This window comes from Chiloscyllium punctatum, chromosome 36 (assembly GCF_047496795.1).
Source record: "Chiloscyllium punctatum isolate Juve2018m chromosome 36, sChiPun1.3, whole genome shotgun sequence".
In the NCBI taxonomy this organism is placed as follows: Eukaryota; Metazoa; Chordata; class Chondrichthyes; order Orectolobiformes; family Hemiscylliidae; genus Chiloscyllium; species Chiloscyllium punctatum.
This window is the reverse complement of record NC_092774.1, coordinates 51,174,794-51,197,011: the sequence shown is the minus strand read 5'-3', so window position 1 is coordinate 51,197,011 and position 22,218 is coordinate 51,174,794. Positions and strand designations below refer to the sequence as shown.

Below are 22,218 nucleotides of genomic sequence, written 5' to 3'. Positions count from 1 at the left end.
AACTTGCAATTTAATAAGCTGAGTGGAAGATGCATGTAATAGAACAATCCTGATAAATTTTCATGTCTACCAGACTGAGCAGATTGAATTTATGAAGCTCAACTCCCTCACCTTGGCTGCTCTGGAAAGCGAATGACTCATTAGCCTTACAGGTTTGAAAAACACAAACACTCAAAGTTAGAAGTTGTTCAAGTGTGAGTGAGAAAAAACATACTTCTGTAAATTACATTCACTGACTGAAGGGTTCAAAGGACACAGAGACAGACAGACAGAGAGAGAAACAGACAGGAGGGAAGCTGGTGGAAAGATTAACGAAAGTCGGTGGAGTTGTTGACAGTGAGGAAGGATGTGTCAGGTTACAGCGGGATATAGATAAGCTGCAGAGCTGGGTAGAAAGGTGGCAAATGGAGTTCAATGTAGCTAAGTGTGAGGTGATTCACTTTGGTAAGAGTAACAAAAAGATGGGGTACTGGGCTAATGGTCAGATACTTGGTACTGTGGATGAGCAGAGAGATCTTGGTGTCCAAGTACACAGATCTCCGAAAGTTGCCACCGAGGTAAATAGTGCAGTGAAGAAGGCATATGGCATACTGGCTTTTATTGGTAGAGGAATGGAGTTCCGGACTCGAGGTCATGTTGCAGTTGTAGAAGACTCTGGTGCGGCCGCATCTGGAGTATTGTGTGCAGTTTTGGTCGCCATACTATAGGAAGGATGTGGAGGCACTGGAACGGGTGCAGAGGAGGTTTACCAGGATGTTGCCTGGTATGGTAGGAAGATCATATGAGGAAAGGCTGAGGCACTTGGGGCTGTTTTCATTGGAGAAAAGAAGGTTTAGGGGTGACTTGATAGAGGTGTACAAGATGATTCGAGGTTTAGATAGGGTTGACCGTGAGAACCTTTGTCCACGTATGGAGTCAACCATTACCAGGGGGCATAGCTTTAAATTAAGGGGTGGTAGGTATAGGACAGATGTTAGGGGTAGATTCTTTACTCAGCAAGTCATGAGTTCATGGAATGCCCTGCCAGTAGCAATGGTCGACTCTCCCCCTTTATGGGCATTTAAACGGGCATTGGATAGGCATATGGAGGATAGTGGGCTAGTGTAGGTTAGGTGGGCTTGGATCAGCACAACATCGCGGGCCAAAGGGCCTGGACTGCACTGTATTCTTCTATGTTCTATGTTATTGGCAGATTTGAGTGAGCACTGACATGTCATGGATTGAATGTTTGTATGTTATCCCCTGGAGCTTGAGATCTAGGAAGGTTATGAATTTAATTTGCATTCTGAGAATCGAAGATGATGTTGAAAGAAAAAGGAAAATGATTCTGGACATGTCGGCTGAGCTAGGTTACCTCATGACCTTTCCACGGTTTAGACTGGTCTCTTGTTATGATCTACTAGCCAAAACAAATTGTCCATTTGGCCTGCCTGGTTCAAGGTTTCCCAATTTGATGTGTATGTAACAACAACTCAAATGTACAGAGCTGTCAATGAGTTTCTCTTCCATGGCTCTCTTCCTCTGCAAACTTTCGCCATCTTATTGCTGCTTAACGCATGCGGCATTTTTGTAATTTTAATACCAATTTCTGTATGAAGACAGCTTGTTTGCAGCAATAAGGGGTGAAATAATCAAATGATTGACTTGACACCCAGAAAGTTGCTTCCAACATTAGAGTTTATTGAAATTACACTGGCGGGAAGAAACCCTCTGAAAATCTGGATACCTTCACCAAACAAAGGAAAACATACATTTGTTTCATCCCCCCACCTTTAACATTTACAAACAATTATTAATTACATGCACATTCAATTTAGCTTATCATATGACTGACAAGAGATGGCCAGGCGTTTGGGCAACCCCTGATCCTCCATGGTCTCATTTATCTCTTCTTGGGGCTTCTCACAATGGAGACTATTCAAGTACATGGCTTCCCAGAAATTTGAAGCTGCCAATTAATTGGATACTTGCTTATCATTTGAGGACCTTTTAAATTCCTTATTAACCGCATTACAGAAAATAAAGAATAATATTGCTTTTAATTAATTATTACAATACCAGCTCCAGCAAAGTTACATGGTCACACCTAATGTTAGAATTTTAGCTAGTTGGGAGCAGTTTCTTTTCTTTCAAACTGTAATTACTACTCATTCCGATCTTTATCCTGGTGTCTTACAACGTGCTCATTCACCCACACTCTAATGTTCGCTAATTTCAGTATCTATTATTCATTGCTCGCTGACATTATATGGGGGCTGCTTTTACTGTCAGAGACTGGTTTGCTCAATTTTATTTGAATCTTCTCCTCTAATGCTTTTTGTATAGTTTAATCTATAACACCCTCAGAATCTATGTCTATGATTATTTGAAGGATCTTAACTATTAGCATTTTAGACAGATTCACTAATTAAATGTTATGTATTTCATCTACATAAATGACTGCACATTCTATTTCAGTTCTGTTCCTTTGGGTCTACAGAGCTACTATTGTACTTGTGAAGACGACATAAAGCAAATATTTTCCCAAGGTCCCTAAACTACTATCAGCCATGCTCTATGACATTAGGCATGGGTAGCTCTTCACCATCTTGTGCTACTTGGTCACGGGCAGCCCAAACATCCAGTTACCTATGTGAGGAAAAAAAATCATGTAAATCATCTTTGTTAAAACTATGATGCATCAAGTTTTTATCATATTTCCAAGGTCAATTATTTTTCTTTGGAGGGCTCTTGGATTCTTTGGAATCGAGGGTTATGGCGATAAGGCAGGAACAGGTAATGATTGAGGATGATCAGCCATGATCATAATGAATGGCGGTGCAGGCTCGAAGGGCAGAATGGCCTACTCCTGCACCTATTGTCTATTGTCCATCTCTGCACAGCCATCATCCTTCCCTCCAGCAGTGCAAGAAAACAACAGAGTTTCTTCACCACTATTCAGCCCATTGAATCCACACTGATCCTCCGAAGACCGACCTACCCCCTCTCACCCTACACCTGTAATCCTGCATTTCCCATGGCTAACCCATCTAGCCTGCACATCCCCAGACATTATGGTCAATTTAGCATAACCAATTCACCTAATTGGCACGTTTGCACTGTGGGAAGAAACCCATGCAGACATGAGGAGAATGTGCAAACTCCACACAGACTGAAGCCCAAGGGTGGAATTAAACCCGGGAATACATTGTTTGCTCAAGGCAGATGGGGTTGCACCTGGACTAGAATGGGACCAATATGCATTTGAGGTTTACGTTTCCTATTAGGAGCATACAAACTAATTTAGTCAGGGGAGGGATCCACAGGGAGCATTCAAAACAGTTAGAAGGGGGTAAAAAGTGAGAATAAAAGGAAGGCATAGACTTTACAAACCAATTAATGCCCAAGCAAGATTAACAAGGTTAGATGGTATTTATACCAATGCTTAGAATCGGATAGAACAGGCAGTTGAATCAAGGACAGCAATGAAAATGTGGGGACATGAAGACATTGCCATCACAGAAATAGTTGAAAGAGGAGCACAATTGACAATCAATATCCAATGATACAGGATTGTTACGTGAGACAGAAAGAGTCAAAAGAATACAAGCATGGACTACTTTCTAAACGGTGAGAAAATTCATAAAGCCAAAGTACAAAGGGATCTGGGAGTGCTAGTCCAGGATTCTCGAAAGGTAAACATGCAGGTTGAGTCCGTGATTAAGAAAGCAAATGCAATGTTGTCATTTATCTCAAGAGGGTTGGAATATAAAAGCACCGTTGTGCTACTGAGACTTCATAGGCCCCATTTGGAGTACTGTGTCCAGTTTTAGTCCCCACACCTCAGGAAGGACATACTGGCACTGGAGCGGGTCCAGCAGAGATTCACACGGATGATCCCTGGAATGGTTGGTCTAACATACGAGGAACGGCTGAGGATCCTGGAATTGTATTCATCGGAGTTTAAAGATTAAGGGGAGATCTAATAGAAAATTACAAGATAATACATGGCTTAGAAAGGGTGGACGCTAGGAAATTGTTTCCGTTAGGCAAGGAGACTAGGACCAGTGGACACAGCCTTAGAATTAGAGGGGGTAAATTCAGAACAGAAATGCGGAGACATTTCTTCAGCCAGAGAGTGGTGGGCCTGTGGAATTCATTGCTGCAGAGTGCAGTAGAGGTCAGGACGCTAAATGTCTTCAAGGCAGAGATTGATAGATTCTTGATGTCACAAGGAATTAAGGGCTAGGGGCAGAATACGGGTAAGTGGAGTTGAAATGCCCATCAGCCATGATTGAATGGCCGAGTGGACTCGATGGGCCAAATGGCCTTACTTCCACTCCTATGTCTTATGGTGTCTCATTTTTGTTCAGGAGATCTTTTACAAAAGTAAGGAGGGATGATACATTAGAAAACTTGTCAAATGAACCTGTCTGGACAGAACTCAAAAACAAAACAGAAAAACGAATCAGATTGCTGAGAATGTACTATAGACACACCATTGATCCAAGAGATATAAATGAGCAAGTAAGTTGGTGAACCTCAGGGAAGCAATAGCATCGTGACAGAAGAGAAAATCACTTTCCCTGCATTAATTGTAACCATCGTGTGAACTTTGTACAAATTCTTTGAAGACATGCAGAAAGGAGAGTGTTTTTTAAGCCAGTATGGTGAAGTCCCTACAAGGGAGAGGGAGGTCCTAGAGTGACAAAGCTAGGCAAGTGGAGCAGCATTTTTCAGACCGTCACCATGACCCCTTCAGATGTAAGGTTGTTATGGAAAAGGAGTAGAATGGGCCGGAAATCGAAGCTCTTAAATCAACAGATTTTAATGAGATCAGATAGGATTTGGCCAGAGTGAGCTATGAACAGATATTTTCAGGTAAATCTGTCTCAAACCAGTGGGAAGCAGTCACAAAGGAAATATGTACAGCACAGGGCCAGTGTGTTTCCATAAATGAGAAAGGTGGGACCATCAGATCATATGAACCTTACAAATTGAGAGATATACACAGCATTGGGTCTGAGTCTGATAGTCTTCAGAGGTTTGGTGCAGACTCGAAAGCCCAAATGACTTCTTTCTGCACTATTGGGATTCCATACTGAGGAATCTCAATTATCCAAAAATCGGATTATCTGAAGGCGATCGAGGTCCCAATAGAAATATTTCAAAGACGTGTTTCCAGCAGTGATCGCATCTTTTGTTTACAGTGATTAAACAGACACTGTCCCCAAATGACTGACTGCCCGCCCTCTTTCTTCCTACACTTTCCCTGGAGTTGTAGAGGGGTGTATCCTAACCTCCCCTCCCACCCCCTTTCCCTGTGATTGTGTACACACTATTTGGAGACTTACCCCACAAAGGCAACTGCTGTAGCAGCAGTCTTGTTGTTGGTGTCCAGTCTGACTGCTCCGAAGAGAGGGTGTGGGCACACGGGAGGCGGTTTTGGGGGTGGGGAATTAATGGCTTTTGAGACAAAATAGCAGGGTGTTTGCAAAGATTTTCAATCCCTTTCTGGCCGCAAGAGAGGTGCTACATGACTGAATGACAACCAAAATGCTACTTTTATTCAAGAAGAGAATGAGGAATAAGCGAAGAAAAGACAGTCAAATGCACCTCGATGGTGAGGAAAATATTGAAAACAATTCTGAGGGACAGAATTACTTTGCATTAGCAGAGGCAAAGATTGATCAAAAACAGTCTGCAGGGTTTTGGTTTAGAGAGGTTACACCTGATCAACTTGAAGCAAATTTTTGAAGAGGTGACCTATGCGGACAATACTTTTGATATATATTTGGACTTCAGCAAGACTTTTGCTAAGGTCCCACAAGGGAGACCGATTGCAAAGGCAAGGGCTCATGGGGTCCATTGAAACTTTGCAAATCAGATCAAAAATATTAAGTTAGGCATTAATTCATTGAAATTTACAACAGCCTGAGGGGACTTTACAGGGTAGATTATCCATTAGTGAGGGAATCTTCAACTGGTGGACATTGTTGCAGAGTAAGACAGTAAATTATAACTAAGATGTGAAGGAATTTCACATGTGAAATGAATTCCTGGAATGGTCAACCCTAGAGAATTGTGAAAGTTATAACAAAGTTTTCATACAGAAGGCAGATTATTGAAATATCGAGGAGTTGTTGGTTATCAGGGTCGTCATTGAATAAGAAATTGAGACAGAGGGCAGATCGCCACGATCTTTGAGAATGGTCAGTCAGGCTTGAATGGGCAAAGTTAAAAATCACACAACACCAGGTTAGAGTCCAGCAGGTTGATTTGGAAGCACTAGCTTTCTGAGCACTGCTCCTTCAACAGGTGGTTGTGGAGCAGGATCATAAGACACAGAATTTACAGCAAAAGCTGACAGCGTCATGCAAGTGAAACAATTTATTGAACGAACCTAGATTGCTATTAAGTTTTACATATTTTACAGCTCATACACTGGTCAGGCAAGGATGACCCATGGCATTGTACATTGGCGAGACCAAGCAGACACTATGAATGAATGGATACCGTGCAACAATCACCATACAGGAGTGCTCCCTCCCAGTAGAGGAATACTTCAGCAAGGTGTAAAAACAATGACTGCAGATGCTGGAAACCATGCCTGCCTTGAAGAAGTTTTCCTCCTCTCTCTACAAGAATCTCTGAGTCCCTCTCCCACTGCAACTCCCAGGTCATTTGCTCCTGACTTGTCCTACTGGCCTATCTCCTTTTCTACTATCCACTCCACCCTCTCCTCCCTGACCGATCACCTTCATCCCCACCCTCACTTACCCATTGTACTCTATGCTACTTTCTCCCCACCCCCCACCCTCCTCTAGCTTATCTCTCCACGCTTCAGGCTCACTGCCTTTATTCCTGAAGGGCTTTTGCCCGAAACATCAATTTCGAAGCTCCTTGGATACTGCCTGAACTGCTGTGCGCTTCCAGCACCACTAATCCAGAATACTTCAGCAGTCAGGAACATTCGACCTCAGATCTTCAGCAGAGCACCCTCGAAGGCAGACTTCCTGACAGGCAACAACACAGACTGGCTAACAGCCAAGTTCAGTACCCATGGGGTTGGCTCAACCGGGACTTTGGATTTATGTCGCAATACGGGTGATTGCATGATGACACGACACACAGACCTGTTGTCCTGTCTCCCTATCGTTGTATCAGTTGAAAAAACCACTCAGACACAATGATTTTACCTCCTTTATCTTTACTCCAAGCCCTAAAGGGAGAGAGAATGATTACCCATGTGCACAGAGACAGGAATTCTGTCTGCTCTGGAACAGCGGTTCCTTAATGAATTATAGAGTAATTTACAGGGAGAAGCATTCAGATAAGGCAACATACGTATTGATTGGGTGACCGTTACAATCAGCAAGTGTCAATAGTAAAGATTAAGTCATCTGCTTTTACACAATGAATATTCTTAACTTTCTTAACTGGCTTCACATAATTTTGAGTGCGAGCAGCGGCCGAGTAAAAGCGAACCCGGGAGACTTCAGCTAAGGTAAGACAGTTTGTTTTAAAATTACTTACCTGTAGCAGGCAGCGGTGTTTTTTGTCTCTCTCTTCACAGAAAGAGCAGGAGCAGCAGAGGAAGTGACAGCAAGCAGAGGGGCAGCCGGGAAGGAGAACAGAGAGTATAAATACTCACCCTTTTACACCAACAGTCATTTGAGTGCGAGCAGCGGCCGAGTAAAAGCGAACCTGGGAGACTTTTCACTGCAGAGAGCGGCGCGAGCTGGGCGGAAGTGAGGTTGGAGCGCAGAGCTGGTCGGGAAGGTAAGTGATCAGTATTTGAGTGGGTGTGTTCTTGACCCCAAGCCCTACTTTGTAGGGCCTCCCTCCCACCCTCCTCCTCTAACCTAACTTTAAAGTCCACAGGTAAGTGACTCAGTGTTCTTGTTTTGGAGACGAATTGTACAGTCATGGCAGCGCAGGCGGTGGAATGTTCCTCCTGCAGGATGTTTGAGGTAGGGGTGACCACCGATACACCTGCCGACTTCGTCTGCAGGAAATGCAGTCAGATCCTGATCCTCACCGAACGAGTTAGGGAACTGGAACTGGAGTTGGATGAACTGAGGATTATTCGAGAGGCTGAGAGGGTGATTGATAGAAGTTACAGGGACATAGTTACGCCAGAGAACAGAGGTAGCTGGATAACAGTTAGAGGTGGGAAGGGGAAGAAGCAGGCAGTGCAGGGTTCCCCTGTAGTCGTTCCCCTAAATAATAAGTATACAGCTTTGTAAACTGTTGGGGGGGACAGCCTTGCAGGTGTAAGCTGCAGTGAAGGGGTCTGTGGCGTGAGGTCTGGCTCTGAGACTCAGAAGGGAAAGGGGGAGAGGAGGAGAGCGCTAGTTATAGGAGACTCTGCAGTTAGAGGGACGGACAGGCGGTTCTGTGGACATGGGCGAGACTCTCGGATGGTTTGTTGCCTCCCAGGTGCCAGGGTCCAAGACGTGTCTGACCGTGTCTTCAGAATCCTTAAGGGGGAGGGTGTGCAGCCAGAAGTCGTGGAACACATTGGCACCAACGACATAGGTAGGAAGAGGGGTGGGGAGGTCATTCAAGAGCTCAGGGAGTTAGACTGGAAGCTGAAAGCTAGGGCGGACAGAGTCGTCATCTCTGGGTTGTTGCTGGTGCCACGTGACAGTGAGGCAAGGAATAGGGAGAGAGTGCAGTTGAACACGTGGCTGCAAGGATGGTGTAGGAGGGAGGGCTTCAGGTATTTGGACAATTGGGCTGCATTCTGGGGAAGGTGGGACCTGTACAAACAGGACGGGTTGCACCTGAACCAGAAGGGCACCAATATCCTGGGGGGTAGGTTTGCTAGCACTATTCGGGGGGGTTTAAACTAATTTGGCAGGTGGATGGGATCCGGACTTGTAGTCCAGCAAGTAAGCTAGCTGTTTGTCAGGATGTCCAAGACTGTAGGGAGGCTGTGGAGAAGGTAGCACTGACAGGGACTAATTGCGGACACAGAGATGGGCTCAAGTGCATATACTTCAATGCAAGGAGTATCAGAAATAAGGTGGGTGAACTTAAGGCGTGGATCGGAACCTGGAACTACGATGTTGTGGCCATCACAGAAACGTGGATAGATGACGGACAGGAATGGCTGTTGGAGGTTCCTGGTTACAGATGTTTCAGTAAGATTAGGGAGGGTGGTAAAAAAGGAGGGGGGGTGGCATTGTTAATTAGAAATGGTATAACGGCTGCAGAAAGGAAGTTTGAGGGGGATCTGCCTTTGGAGGTAGTATGGGCTGAAGTCAGAAATAGGAAAGGTGCAGTCACATTGTTGGGTGTTTACTATAGGCCCCCCAATAGCAGCAGAGATGTGGAGAAACAGATTGGGAAACAGATTTTGGAAAGGTGCAGAAGCCACAGGGTCGTAGTCATGGGCGACTTCAACTTCCCAAATATTGATTGGAAGCTCTTTAGATCAAGTAAATTGGATGGGGCGGTGTTTGTGCAGTGTGTCCAGGAAGCTTTTCTAATGCAGTATGTAGATTGTCCAACCAGAGGGGAGGCCATATTGGATTTGGTACTCGGTAATGAACCGGGACAAGTGATGGGCTTGTTAGTGGGTGAACATTTTGGTGATGGTGACCACAATTCTGTGACTTTCACCTTGGTTATGGAGAGAGATAGGTGCGCACAACAAGGTAGATTTTACAATTGGGGGAAGGGAAATTACGATGCTGTCAGACAGGATTTGAGGAGCATAAGTTGGGAGCATAGGCTGTCAGGGAAGGATGTGATGGAAATGTGGAACTTTTTCAAGGAGCAGATACGACGTGTCCTTGATATGTACGCACCTATCAGGCAGGAAAGAAATGGTCGTGTGAGGGAGCCTTGGTTGACGAGGGAGGTTGAATGTCTAGTAAAGAGGAAGAAGGAGGCTTACATAAGGTTGAGGAAGGAGGCTTACATAAGGTTTGGGGCGGCACGGTGGCACAGTGGTTAGCACTGCTGCCTATCAGCGCCAGAGACCTGGGTTCAATTCCCGCCTCAGGCGACTGACTGTGTGGAGTTTGCACATTCTCCCCGTGTCTGCGTGGGTTTCCTCCGGGTGCTCCGGTTTCTTCCCACAGTCCAAAGATGTGCAGGTCAGGTGAATTGGCCATGCTAAATTGCCCGTAGTGTTAGGTAAGGGGTAGATGTAGGGGTATGGGTGGGTTGCGCTTCGGCGGGGCGGTGTGGACTTGTTGGGCCGAAGGGCCTGTTTCCACACTGTAAGTAATCTAATCTAATCTAAAACAGGGTTCAGACAGAGCAGTGGAGGGATACAGGATAGCCAGAAGGGACCTGAAGAAAGGGATTAGGAGAGCTAAGAGAGGGCATGAAAAATCCTTGGCGGAGAGGATCAAGGATAACCCCAAGGCATTCTATGCGTATGTGAGAAACCTGAGAATGACGAGAACGAGGGTAGGTCCGATCAAGGACAGTAGTGGGAGATTGTGTATTGAGTCGGAAGAGATAGGAGAGGTCTTGAACAAGTACTTCTCTTCAGTATTTACGAACGAGAGGGACCATATTGTTGAAGAGGAGAGTGTGAAACGGACTGGTAAGCTAGAAGAGATACTTGTTAGGAAGGAAGATGTGTTGGACATTTTGAACAACTTGAGGATAGACAAGTCCCCCGGGCCTGACGGGATATATCCTAGGATTATGTGGGAAGCAAGAGAGGAAATTGCAGTACCGTTGGCAATGATCTTCTCGTCTTCCTTGTCAACGGGGGTGATACCAGGGGACTGGAGAGTAGCGAATGTTGTGCCCCTGTTCAAAAAAGGGAATAGGGATAACCCCGGGAATTACAGCCCAGTTAGTCTTACTTCTGTGGTTGGTAAAGTAATGGAAAGGGTACGGAGGGATAGGATTTATGAGTATCTGGAAAGACACTGCTTGATTAGGGACAGCCAGCACGGATTTGTGAAGGGTAAGTCTTGCCTTACAAGTCTTATTGAATTCTTCGAGGAGGTGACCAAGCATGTGGATGAGGGTAGAGCAGTGGATGTAGTGTACATGGATTTTAGTAAGGTATTTGATAAGGTTTCCCATGGTAGGCTTATGTGGAAAGTCAGGATGCATGGGATAGAGGGAAATTTGGCCAATTGAATAGAAAACTGGCTAACCGGTTGAAGTCAGAGAGTGGTGGTAGATGGTAAATATTCAGCCTGGAGCCCAGTTACAAGTGGAGTTCCGCAGGGATCAGTTCTGGGTCCTCTGCTGTTTGTAATTTTTATTAATGACTTGGATGAGGGAGTCGAAGGGTGGGTCAGTAACTTTGCAGATGATATGAAGATAGGTGGAGTTGTGGACAGTGAGGAGGGTATTTGTCGTTTGCAAAGGGACTGAGATATGATGCAGAGCTGGGCTGAGGAGTGGCAGATGGAGTTCAACCCTGCCAAGTGTGAGGTTGTCCATTTTGGAAGAGCAAATAAGAATGCAGAATACAGGGTTAATGGTAGGGTTCTTAGTCAGGTGGAGGAACAGAGGGATCTTGGGGTCTATGTACATAGATCTTTGAAAGTTGCCACTCAGGTGGATAAAGTTTGTAAGAAGGCCTATGGTGTATTATCGTTCATTAGCAGAGGGATTGAATTCAAGAGTCGTGAAGTGATGTTGCAGCTGTACAGGACTTTGGTTCGGCCACATTTGGAGTACTGTGTGCAGTTCTGGTCGCCTCACTTTAGGAAAGATGTGGAAGCTTTGGAGAGGGTGCAGAGAAGATTTACCAGGATGTTGCCTGGAATGGAGAATAGGTCGTACGAGGATAGGTTGAGAGTTCACGGCCTTTTCTCGTTGGAACGGCGAAGGATGAGGGGGGACTTGATAGAGGTTTATAAGATGATCAGAGGAATAGATAGAGTAGACAGTCAGAAACTTTTCCCCTGGGTACAACAGAGTGTTACAAGGGGACATAAATTTAAGGTGAAGGGTGGAAGGTATAGGGGAGATGTCAGGGGTGGGTTCTTTACCCAGAGAGTGGTGGGGGCATGGAATGCGCTGCCCGTGGGAGTGGTAGAGTCAGGATCATTGGCGACCTTTAAGCGGCATTTGGGTAGGTACATGGATGGGTGCTTAATCTAGGATAGAAGTTCGGCACAACATTGTGGGACGAAGGGCCTGTTCTGTGCTGTATTGTTCTATGTTCTATAATGAACACTTTTCATCTTGTTAATTGACTTTATATACTGAATGCTTCATTTTGTTAAATAGCTTTATATAATGAATCATCAGACCAAAGCTCCATCTCCCAGACCATATACAACCTCATCACCTCAGGTGTTCTCCCACCCACAATTTCTAAACTCAGTTCAGAATCCTGCACCACCTGGTTCTACCTCCTACCTAAGACCCCCCAAGCCTGACTACCGCGGCTGACCCATCATCTCAGCTTGCTCTTGCACCACCGAATTCATCTCTACATACCTCAATACTGTCCTAAACATCATCTCCCCCCCTCCCCACCACCACCCCCATGCACACATATTCAGGACACCACCCACCTCCAAGACTTCAGATTCCATGGCCCCTAACGCCTCATCTTCCCATGGACATCCAGTCCACATACACCTCCATCTGTCATGATCAAAGCCTCCAAGCCCTCAGTCTCTTCCTCTCCCGTCTTCACGACCAGGACCCTTCCATCGACGCTCTAATTCATTTCGCTGAACTGGCCCTCACTCTTAATTTCTCCTTTAAATCCTCCCACTACCTCCAGATGAAAGGGGTAGCCGTGGACACTTGCTTCGATCCCAGCTATGCCTGCCTCTTTGTTGCCTACGTAGAACAGTCTATCTTCCTGAGTTACACCTGCATCACCCCCCACCTTTTCCTCTGCTACACTGAAGACTGTATCAGCGCCACCTCGTGCTCCCACGAGGTGGTGGAACAGTTCAGTTCATTGACTTCACTAACACATTCTACTCCGAACTTAAATTCACCTGGACCTTCTCAGACCCCTTCATCCCATTCCTGGACCTCTCTACCGCCAACTGTGACCAACTCACCGGCATTTTCTACAAACCCACCCACTCCCAAAGCTAACTGGATGACACCTCCTCTGACCCTGCCTCCTGTTTAAAAAAAAAACTGCTATTCCTTATTTCCAATTCCTCCACCTCCACGACATCTGCTCCCAGGAGGACCAGTTTCACTAGAGAGCACACTAGATGGCCTCCTTTTTAAAGACGACAATTTCCACTCCCACATGGTTGATGATGCCCTCCAGCGCATCTCATCCACATCCTGCACTCAAATCCCACCCCTTCAACTGCAACAAGAACAGAACTCCTCCCATCCCCCCACCCACTTTCCACCCCACCAAACTCCATATACATGGTACTATTCTCCAACATTTCCGCCACCTACACACAGATGCCACCACCAGAGATATATTTCCCTCCCCACCCATATCTGCTTTCTTCCTCGTCCATGCCTCCTCCAAAACAACCCACTCTCCCCTCCCAAACCTTCCCCTGCCACCACAGGAAATGCAAGACCTGCACCCACTCCTCCTCCCCCACCTTACCTCTGTCCAAGACCCCAAAGGATCCTTCCACACACATATCAATGTCTCATCTTCACTTCCACACATCACTAACCATATTCGTTACTCCTGATGCGATCTCTTACACATTGGGGGAGACAGGGCACCTACTCGCAAATCGCTTCAGAAAACATCTCTGGGACACCTGCACCAACCAATCCCACCGTCCTTTAGCCGAACACTTCAACTTCCCCTCCCATTTGGCCAAGAATCTGGGCCTCCTCCAGTGCCACACCCTTATAAATCAGACACCTGGAGGAAAAATGCCTCATCTTCTGCCTCAAGACCCTCCAACCATATGGCATCAATGTGGTTTTCACCAGTTTCCTCACTTCCCCCTCCCCACCTTATACCAGTTGCAGCCTTCCAGCTCGGCACCATCATGACCCGTCCATCTTCCTTTCCACCTGCCCCTGCTATTCCACCCTCCTCCCTGACCTATCCCTATTACTCCCACCTCCGTCCACCTATCGCACTCTCAGCTACCTTCTCTCTAGCCCCACCCCACCCGAGGCTCACAGCCTCATTCCTGATGAAGGGCTTTTGCTTGAAACATTGATATTCCTGCTTCTCGGATGCTACCTGGCCTGCTGCGCTTTTCCAGCACCACACTCTCGACTCTAATCTCCAGCACCTGCAGCCCTCCCTTTCGCCTTTACATAATGGATGCTTTTTCACCTTGTGAAAGCATTACAGTTGCCCCCAGCACCTCATTGTTTACTTTTAGTTGATCCTTATTACTTATTTACTTATTTGATCCAAGCTGAGCTTTTGCCTCACACACCCCTAATGTTAATTATTTGCTTACCTGCTCATACTTTATACACATTCTCAACGCAGACCCTGTCTCTCATACACACACGCTTGCACTCCCCACACACACTCAGACTTATACACCATCATACTCATGTACATACTCGACCAAACACACACGAACAAAAGTCTATGGGGTGAATTTCCATTTGCAGACACGTTCTATTTCACTCAAAACACATACAACCAGCAGGTAGTTAACTCATGTAATATTTTATTAATTCCTACTTTGGAAGTCGAACCAGTCTGACTCAAGATTGGGATACAGACCCTAATCTTAAACGCATTGGCTGAGCCGAAACATTTTATAAAACCTAAAGTTATCTCAAGAAAAAGTGACTTGAAATTAGTACTGGGATTTACAGATTAATGAACCAAACCCTACAACCCATCTTAAAATGTGAAAGATTTGACAGCAATCTAGGTTTGTTCAACATATCACACCAGTTGCATAACACTTTTGCTATAAATTCTGTGTCTTACAATCTTATACTCCACAACCACCTGACGAAGGAGCAGTGCTTCAAAAGCTAGTGCTTCCAAATAAATCTTTTTGACTATAACCCGGTGTCGTGTGATTTTTAACATTGTACACACAGTTCAAGATTGGAACTCATGATGTGTTAGATCACACTTATCCCATCACAAAACAAAGCTACTACTCCCTTTGATGAAAAGGGCACGGCTTGTCACTGGCCACTCGGGTGTTCCTTTTCTTCCTGATGGTGGAAACTGAATCAAGATTCTTGCACCTTGTGTCTTTCACTGTCTCACAAACCTGCACACAAACATGGGTGCTGGGGGGAAAAAAAAAAAAAAAGAGGTTGTGTTCACTTTGAGAGCTGGCTCTGAGGGAGCTGGCTCAGTGTCAAGGACTTTCCACGTGTACATAAAGGGGGACTTGGTGACGGGATACCGATCTCTGTGGAGTTATTTCACTGGTGATGAGAGAAAAGCATAATCCTGAAAAAAAGTAAAAAGCAAAGCTACTACACCAGCCTTTGTGTATATCTATCGAGGGTTAGGTGCATTCGTCAGGGGTAGTAGGGGATGATGTTTGGGTGCAATACTTTTCGGAGGATCGGTGCAGACTTGTTGGGCCGAACGGCCTATTTCCACATCGTGGGGAGTCTGAAGTGTCTGTGCAAAATCTTTATGGGAGTGTTGCAGAACAAAGAGACCTTGGAGTGCAGGTTCATAGCTCCTTGAAAGTGGAGTCACAGGTAGATAGGACAATGAATAAGGCATTTGCTATGCTTTCCTTTACTGGTCAGAGTATGGAGTATAGGAGTTGGGAGGTCATGGTTCAGCTATATAGGATGTTGGTTAGGCCATTTTTTGGAATGTTGCGTGCAATTCTGGTCTCCTTCCTATCGGTAGGATGTTTTGAACCTTGAAAGGGTTCAGAAAAGATTTACAAAGATGTTGCCAGGGTTGGAGGATTTGAGCTTTAGGGAGAGGCCGAATAGGATGGGGTTGTTTCCATTGGAGCATTGGAGGCTGAGGGGTGACCGGAGAGAGGTTTATACGGTCATGAGGGGCACGGAAGTCTCTTCCTTGGTGTGGGGGAGTCCAGAACTAGAGGACAAAAGGTTAAGGGTGAGAGAGGAAAGATACAAAAAGGTACCGAAGGGATAATTTTTTTTTTAAATGCGGAGGATGGTGGGTGTATGGAATGAGTTGCCAGAGGAAGAGGTGGAGGCGGGTACAATTGCAACATTTAAAAGGCATCTTGAGAAGTACAGGGGAACCTTGAGTATCTCAAAATCGGATTATCTGAAGGAGATCGAGCTCCTGATAGAAACATGATACCAAAGACTTGTTTCCAACAGCGATCACGTCTTTTGTTTACAGCGATTAAATAGGCACTGTCTCCAAATGACCAACCTCCCGCCCTCCCTCCCTCTCTCCCCACACTATCACCCCACTCCGCTTCGCAGGAATAATCACTTCAACATCGTCCTGTGCAGGGCAAACATGGAACTGGTCAAAAATTTGCAATAAAAAGTTGTGCGTGCGCTGTTTGGAGACTTACCCCCACAAAGGCAGCTGCAGCAGTTTTGTTGGTGTGCAGTCTAGATGCCCCGGAGAGGGGCCGGGTGTGGTGATAGGGGACTTTGTAGGGGGCAGGGGCTCATGCACTGTGCGCTGGGGAGCAGGGTCAGGACTGGACCAGTTTTGGCGGCCGTGCTGGATGGGAGGGGCAGGGTGTCACACACTGCGCGCTGATGCTAGTCTCCTAAATGGGGAGCAGATTTAAAAATTCCGAGCCGCAGAGGAAAGGCATTTAATTGATTTTCCAAATAATCGATTATTCGAACGAAATAGTGCCACCCATCTCGTTCAGATAATCAAGTTTCCACTATATATGATGAGGAAGGGTTTAGAGGGATATGGACCAGTGCTGGAAAATACCCTTGAAGGTGGCAAGTCTCCTACTGTTGCAGGCAGTACGCTCCACAGCCCTAGGCCACTGAATAAAGAAATAAAATCTGAGATGTGCCCTATAGCTTCAAAAGAGTGGTGAAAGATATGCCCCCTCACGCCAGCCATCACCATCTGAGGGAAAAGGTTCTCCCTGTCCATCCTATCCAAATTTGGAGGTGCCAGTGTTGGACTGGGGTGTACAAAGTTAAAAATCACAACACCAGGTTATATTCCAACAGGTTTATTTGGAAGCATTAGCTTTCGGGGCATCAGGTAGCTATGGAACAAAAGCTGCATGAGCCCATGTAAGAATCTGCAAATCCATTTTTTTAAGATTAGAATCAGACTGAACATTGGGACACAGACAGCCTCACAGAGCACCTCATTCACACCTTCAATACATTATCTAGGCCGACATGACACCAATTGTTAACATTCACTTGAGAATGTAACTAAAATTTCAGCGATTTAAATATGAAGGAACTGAAATCAGACCATGCCCATTCTAACAGATAAGCGACTTAAACAATCCAGGTTTTTTTTTCATATCATTTCAGTTACATCATACTTTAAACATTTGCTATAAATTCTGTGTAGTGGTCCTGCTCCACAACTACCTGATGAAGGAGCAGCACTCCAAAAGCCAGTGCCCCCAAATAAACCTGATAGTCTATAACCTGGTGTTGTGATTTTTAACATTCTAGATTAGAGTGGTGCAGGAAAAGCACAGCAGGTCAGGCAGCAGGGAAAAAAAACAAAACCAACGTTTCAGGCAAAATCCAGTCATCAGGAATGATGCCACAGCTATTCTTGAGGTCTCCTTTACTAACCTTCACTAATGCCACTGGCTTAGCTTCTTTTACCACATCTTTGCCTTTAAAGACCAGCAATGTGGCTTTATGTGTCCCACTTTGCTACATGGACGCCCCATACGGCCTCACCTCTTTTCCAATCTCTTGGGCTTTTGTTTTAACCTGTAGTAAATTCTTATTAGTGCTCGCTACTCTTGATTTCGTAATGAGTGATCTCCCCTTGTTCCAACTTCTATCCCTTAGAAGATAAAATTCTGGCCAGAAGCTTGTCTTACGCACCAAGATGTTCTCATCTGTTAATTCTGCTGCCCTTCTCACTTCCTGAACTTTCTGTTCCTCCACATGAACTCAGTCACAGAGATATACAGCACGGAAACAGACCCTTCGGTCCAACTCGTCGTTGCAGACCAGATATTCCAATCCAATCTAGTCCCACCTGCCAGCAGCTGGTCCATATCCCTCCAAATCCTTCTATTTATATACCCATCCAAATGCCTCTTAAAATGTTGCAACTTTACGAGCCTCCATGACTTCCTCTGGCAGCTCACCACCCCTGATAGTGTGTTTTTAAACTCCTCCAGCAAAATAATCTCTTCGAGTCTCAAAGAGCCTATCTATTTTCAAAGCACGCACCCATCGATCAAGATGATTGTGTTTAATACTTTAAAACTCAAGTCTGACCTGGTTCCTTCTTTGTGTTTTTGAACCGCTGTCTAAAGGCTTCTGGTGTCAATTCACAATCACTTAAAATAACCTGTTTGACCTCTTCATGATCTCTTGACACTTCATCTGACAACACAGCAAATGGATTCTGTCCTTCTTAAAATTATAACTTCCCATCCTTCTCCCCATCTTGGTCTTCCTTGGGCTTCTCCACAAGTCATTCCCACCTTATCCTGCCAAATAATTAGGAGAAAGTGAGGACTGCAGATGCTGAAGTACCAAAGTTGAAAAATGTGGTGCTGGAAAAACACAGCAGGCCAGGCAGCATCCGAGGAGCAGGAGAATAGACGTTTCGGGCATAGCCTGAAGAAGGGCTTATGCCTGAAATGTCGATTCTCCTGCTCGTCAGATGCTGCCTGGGCTGCTGTGTTTTTCCAGCACCATACTTTTCAACTCCTGCTAAATAATTCCCAAGAACAATCTGAATTCCTGGAACTGACATAGTTGATCAGTCCCACTAACTTTCCCTGTCTGGAGCTGGCACTTCAACCTGATCTTAAGTAGGGGATTGCTAAATTTCTGTCCATCTCTCACAAATTGTCATATTCTCAGGGAACAGACCAGAAAGAGTACATATTCACTCATTCCTTACTATCAGCCACTGGTTAGATCCTGTATCTCTCAGAATTTTAACTTCCCCCTTCTCCTCCCCCATTCTGAATAAACTTGACCCACAGAGGCGAATTCTTCAGAGAGATCAGGTACTAACTCCATACCCAGCCCCTGCCTCGGCTGTTAACTCTCCTGCAGCTCTTTGGCTCTTGCTGGTGTCACCTTTACTACCTTCACTAATGCCACTGGCTTAGTTTCATTCACCACATCTTTTCCCACAGTGCCTTTCTTTAATAACTAGCACTGTGACTTTACATGTCCCACTTTCTGGCAGTTAAAGCACCTTTTCCTTGTCCCCCTTCTGAAACCACCGGTACTGTAACAGTTCATATTTCACTCCATTACAGCAAAAACACCTAAGGTCTTTCACCTCTTGTCCACCTTCTTTAACCAGTGGTAAACCCTGACCAGCGTTCTCTACTCAGTCTCGTGGTGTAGGAACTCCCCTTCAGCCGACTTCTCTCCCTCACAGGACAAAGTCTGGTTGGAAGCTTGTCTTATGCACCAACATGCATTCATCTGCCAATTCTGCTGCCCTTCCCACTTTTTGAACCTTCTGTTCCTCCAGATGAATTCTTATCTCTGGGAGTGAGGCTTTAAACTCCTTCAGCAGAAAAGTTAATTGTAGTGCCTCAACGTTCCTATCTATTTTCAGAGAAGACACCCCATTTATCAAAATTCTTTCAAACTCAACATAAGTCTGACCTGCTTCCTCCTTTGTGTTTCAGAACCACTGTTTATAAGCTTCTTTTACAGATTCAAAAGCAATTAAAATAGCCTGTTTAACCTTTTAATAATCTTGTCACCTTATTTAACAAGGTGACAAATACCTCACTAGCTCTGCCTATCAGTTTAATCTGAACTAGCACTACCCATAAATCCTCAGACAACTCCATTTGCCTAGCCAATTTTTAAAATTAAATAAAGGCTTCAACATCTTTCTCAAAATAAGAGTGTTTTGACATATTGGTATATATCACTACCTTCATTTTTAATCTCCACCCTGTTAACTGACTAAGTCATGAGTTCCAATTCAAATTCTGTCTTTTTGCTCAGCTAAGAACTGTCGCCCTCTATTGCTTCTGTCTTTCTTTCTATTTTTCTCTCCCTTTGTTTATCTTCTAAAACAATTTTTCTCAATTGCAATCTAAGTTTTTCTACTTCTTCCGCACTTGTCTGTTTCTCTGACACGTCTAGGTGTTTAAGTAACTCCTTTACAATTTCAGCTTTATTTTTGCCCTTTGTCAAACCCTAAACTAATGTATTTTCTAATTCTAAAAGAATGGCCTTTTTCTTTCCTTCTACAGTTTCTCTGAAAATTTGAGAATCGTCTTCAAATCCCTCACATGCAATATTTAGATCCACTTCGCTCACTTTCAATTTAAAATCAACCACAAGTAACAGAAATTAAACAAATTGCCTCACTTACATTTTACTTAAAAGATCTAGGACACCAGGCTGCAAGGGTTTAAATCTGCTGAGATTTTTATTACCCCCAAATGTATTCAAATCAGTCTAAACCAGTTGAAATCCAGGGCAGAGCCCACTAAACTGTAACAACATAGGGTAAAACTACCTGCTTAATTTAAACCAGCAACACGGAAAAGATTTATCCCATATAGTAATCTCTGAGAATGAGAGTCCAAAGACTATTTAAAGTATAAATTAACAACTTTACTGTAAGGTTTGTAGCTCAAGTTGAGGTTTAGGGTGCAGCTTTGCGCACTGAGTTTTTTTTTGAAAACTAAAACTAACAAACTTAAAAGACCCAGTACAACCCATGGACAAAACCAACATCATCTACAAAATTCCATGCAAGGACTGGCACAAACACTACATAGGACAAACAGGAAGAAAGTTAGCCACTAGGATACATGAACACCAGCTAACCACAAAAAAAGACAACCCTCTCTCCCTCATAGCCCTACACATGGATGAAAAAAAACCACCAATTCGACTGGGACAACACCTCTATCTTGGGACAGGCTAAGCAAAGACATGTCAGAGAATTCCTAGAGGCCTGGCACTCCAACCACAACGCCATAAACAAAACACATAGATCTAGATGCCATCTATCAACCCCTCGGGAAACGACATCACCACAAACCCCAGGAACCCCATCAGGACAAAGATATAAATAGAAAGCAGGAAACAACAGCTTCACTTCACTTGGAGGTCACCACTGATGATGTTACCGAGGCAGGTAATGAAACGTCTGGATATCAAAGCTACACCCTAGGTAAAACCTAGGTTTCTCCCCACCCCCACCCTCCTCTAGCTTATCTCTCCATGCTTCAGGCTCAGTGCCTTTATTCCTGATGAAGGGCTTTTGCCAGAAACGTCGATTTCGAAGCTGCTTGGATGCTGCCTGAACTGCTGTGCTCTTCCAGCACCACTAATGCAGAAAGCTACACCCTAAACAACTTTACTTCTTAAAGTACAGAGAATAATTAACAACTACTTACAACTCCTGCACGCATATTGACTCATCCCTTACTATCAGCCACTGGCTAGATCCTGCACCTCTCAAAAACTATAACCTCCCATGGTAACTTCCTCAGAGTTAGGTCGGCACTCCAGCCAGATCTTACACAGGGGAACACTAAATGTCTGCCCACCTATCCCACAAGTTACCACACTCTCGGCTAACAGATCGGGAAGAGTGCTCGTATCTCACTCCCAGCAACCGGCTCATCTCGGTATCTCTCAAAACTATAAACTTCTCCCCCCCCCCCTTGTCGTGAGTGAACTTTACCCACAGGTATTTGAAGAGAACCAGGGACACAGACTCCATCCCCCAGCCCCTTGCCTGGGCTGGACACTCTCCTGCAGCTCCTCTTGGGGAGGGGGGGGGGGGGGTCTCCTTTAACTAACTCCACTGTCTTAGCTTCTTGTATCACATCTTTTTGCCTCACCTTAACAACCAGCACTGCGGCTTTCCACCTCCCAGGGTGGGACCCTGCCTGACCTGCTGCTTGGTGCTGCGTTTCCCCAGCAACACACACACACACACACACACACACCCCCTCCACTCCCACCTCCGCCTTGCCTCGCGTTACAGCATCAATCTCTGGCTCAGACGGCCATCAGCGCGATTTATTTCCCACCCGCACGTACGCACGCACGCACTGGCCGGCCTGCTCCGTTTTAACCGGCAAACCCGCCGCCGCCGCCGCCGCCATCATCAGAAACGGCTCAGCGAGCTCCTCCGCCTTCTCGAAAGCTCCCGCTCCACCGGAAGTACGTTGCCACGCAGGCGCACACCCGCGCGGTAACTGGAGCACGCGCGGAGCGTCG

General features: G+C 45.3%; 1 long non-coding RNA gene across 1 annotated transcript; it reads right to left on the bottom strand.

Moving 5' to 3' along the window:
* Nucleotides 1-1,668: 1,668 nt before the first annotated feature.
* LOC140460494 (uncharacterized) lies at nt 1,669-21,884 on the bottom strand. Its single transcript, XR_011954120.1, has 3 exons — nt 21,837-21,884; nt 7,634-7,749; nt 1,669-2,628 (listed from the first exon to the last, which is right to left on the bottom strand). It is a non-coding gene; the product is annotated as an uncharacterized lncRNA (long non-coding RNA).
* Between the last annotated feature and the right edge of the window lie 334 nt (nt 21,885-22,218).